We start from the raw sequence: 3,426 nt of genomic DNA on the forward strand, positions 1-3,426 counted from the left end.
TTTTTCTGTTTTCCACTGCCTATCCTTTGGATGGGACTTTTTGCTTTTATATTATTTGATGCCCTTGAGGGTTTGACTGTGATACAAGTTGGGTTCAGTCAGCTGGCTTCATTTCTAGATTATTTTAGGGGGCTAAGATTCAGCTCAGCATTCCTGAGCTGTAGGCTGTAACCCTTGGGAACTAGGTCCAGGCCCAACGCTTTATTCTCTGGCCCATCGGGGTTATAAATCTACTGCACTGGAGGGACTGAGATATTCTTGGTCTATTGGCAACAACACTGATCAGGAACACCAGAAAAAGCACTTTGCTGGGACAGTAACAGTGGGATCTGTGCTTGCATGTGCACACACCAGTAGCAGCAGTGCATTGGGGTCTGTGCCTGTGTGCATACTGGTGGTGGTGGGGTGACAGTGTGGTGGGGTCCACATGTCTGCACATGCAGTGGTGGTGGCAGTGTGGCAGAGTTCACACACAGGTATGCCAGTGGTGGCGGGCCAGCAGTGGCGAGTTCCACATGCACGTGCACACTGGAAAAGCAGTGGCAGGATGCTGTGGATAAGTGCACACCAGCAAAGTGATGAGGGGAGGCCGTGGGCAAGTGCGTGCTGGTGGGCACCTGTCAGAGGAGATGTTCTTCAGTGGTTAGTCAGAATCTGCTGATGAAGGAGCTATGGTGGTGGCTGCCAGGAAGTGCCCAGGTTGGGCAACCAAGGCTATGCTACAAGCAGGCATGGCCAGGTAGGGATCCCAGGACAGGCCAGTAGACAGGGAGGTGCTCAGACCAGAATGGCCCAGTCCTATGGGCAAGATAGCCCTACTCTTCCCAGGTCCAACAGCCAATAAAGGGCAGAGCCCACTTAGAGGAGTGTGGCAAGCATTAGGTCATCCCTGGTCATACTCCACTGCAGCTGTTCCCATGCCAGATTCTCTGGGCTCCACCTAGGCAGGAGTTCCATCCCTGCCACCTCTCCAATCAGTTCTCCCTGCAAGTTCAAATGTCTGTGGGCATGGTGGGATCTCCTGCAGTTAGGATTCTAGAGGTCCATGGTAAGAGTGGGCCACTCCTCACCTACTTAACTGAGTGGGCCAGTTTCCTGACAGTCTGGTCTCTCAGTGGGAGATGCTCTGCTTGGCTGCATCTAGCCGACCATCTTAGCTCTAGAACTTTTATCTTTTCTATCTAGTTCTGTGTTGCTTAACATTTTTACCAGTAGGATATGCTCAAGTAATATTTGTGTAACTAAATGGTAAAGAACCATGTAAAGCATTTTACAATGATTCATCCCATCAATAGTCAAAAGAAAAAAACTTACACTTGATGGATTCTGGAAAATTTTCTACCTTCTACTTATTCCTTGAAAAAATCTTAGTAAATAAGGAAGATAAAAAAACTTTTAAAGCAAATAGTATCAGGAATACCTTTCTTAAAATGATGATGGTCATCATGCTTCACAGGGAAAGGGCAAAGCATTATCTAATAAAGTGACAGGCATAAGGCTTGGGAGTCAATAATGTGATTATTATTTAACACTATTCCAAATTTTGGCCACTTCAGTTCAACAGGAAAAGAAAAAGAACCCACTAATCTTGGCAGAGAGAGAGAGAGAGAGAGAGAGAGAGAGAGAGAGAGAGAGAGAGAGAGAGAGAGAGAGAGAGGAGAGATCAATGTTGTTAAGAAGGATTATAAAATTTACAGATGTGATAATCTACATGAAAGCCCAAGAGGCTCAACAATAGAAAATTACTTGTATATGCCAATGCTTCCTGCCTCCCAGGCTCTCTGCTAAGTACGTCATAGACATGATCTTATTCACCCTCACAAGAATCCTGTGAGGTCCATTTATTATTGTTTCTATTTTATAGAAAAGGAAATTAAGTTCCAGAAAGGTGAAGAAGGCAGTGACTGCTGAGATGTGGAGCCAGGATCCAACCTGAGCCATCTGACTCTGGAGCTACTTGAGTCTCTCTAGCCCTGTGACACACTATAAAAGCCAAAGAATATCTTCCAGTAAGTTGTTAACATATAATATATTTTTTAAAGCAATAGGCCAGGTGTGGTGGCTCATGCCTGTAATCCTAGCCCTTTGGGAGGCCAAGGCAGGTGGATCATGAGGTCAGGAGTTCGAGACCAGCCTGACCAACATGGTGAAACCCTGTCTCTACTGAAAATATAAAAATTAGCCGGGCATGGTAGCATGCACCCATAATCCCAGCTACTCAGGAGGCTGAGGCAGGAGAATTCCTTGAACCTGGGGGATGGAAGTTGCAGTGAGCCAAGATCACGCCACTGCACTCCAGCCTGGACAACAGAGCGAGACTCTGTCACAAAACAAAACAAAACAAAACAAAAAAGCAATAACATTTATATACAAGATAAATACACAATCTGGAAATATCTGGGGAAAATAACATTCTATTTGCCATGGCAACCAGAATTATGTATTATCCAGCAATATACTAAAAAAGGACCAGCATAAAACTTTATTGAGAGATAAAGAGAAAACGTGAATACATGGAAAAATATGCTCATTTGTAGCTTGGAAGTCAGTATTAAAAAGATATTGATTGTTCTGAAAATGTATAAGTATCTGGTAAATTTCAAACAAATTATCAACGTTTGTCAAACCTTGACTGACTTATTTGTTTAAGAAAAGCATTTTATCTCAAAAACTCATTATATTAAAAAAAAGTCATTAAAAAGTGTGTCCAAAAAATATTTTCTTCAGAAGTAAGCCTTGTTTGTAATCCTCTCTGACATATGCAGACACACATGACTGCTATTTTAGCAAAATAAGGTCAAAGTGACATATGTAGTTGGCTCAACTGGGTCATGAGAATATATTACTACATTTTTAGGATTTTTGTGAGCTGATTGATAAATGTAGTTATTAAAAATCAAATTACATAAATTCACAATTATCTTAAAAACACAAGCAATACATTCTTAAAACTTCTAATCACTTCCTAATTATTGTATTACATTTTTCTATTATGTATGCTTGAGGTCATTTACATCTATGATATCTGCATCAAGGGCATGCTATATAATATAATGGAGTGCTGCTGTGTGTATCTCCCCAACTCTGGATCAGTGACATCATGCTAGTAGCTTGTAATTGACCATGGTGGGAATATTTTGACCACAGAAGTTGGCAAATGCTACATATCAAGGTCTTTTCTTCTTTTCAGAGAGTTGATTGCTAATGTAACAGCACACTGCCAGATTAAAATTATGCTAGCAGAAGTGGTATGTATTTCAACTGTATGTGTGTATGTATGTGTGTGGTGGTGGTGGTGGTATGTGTTTGTGTGCATGTGTGTGTGGTGTATGTGTGTGTATTTTTCAGAAAAAAATGGGGAGAAAAGCAAATTATAGCTCTTAGTTAGAAGAAGAATAAATGAGGATGAGAAATCTAGCTTGTCTC

The sequence above is a fragment of the Callithrix jacchus genome, chromosome 17, assembly GCF_049354715.1.
Source record: "Callithrix jacchus isolate 240 chromosome 17, calJac240_pri, whole genome shotgun sequence".
In the NCBI taxonomy this organism is placed as follows: Eukaryota; Metazoa; Chordata; class Mammalia; order Primates; family Cebidae; genus Callithrix; species Callithrix jacchus.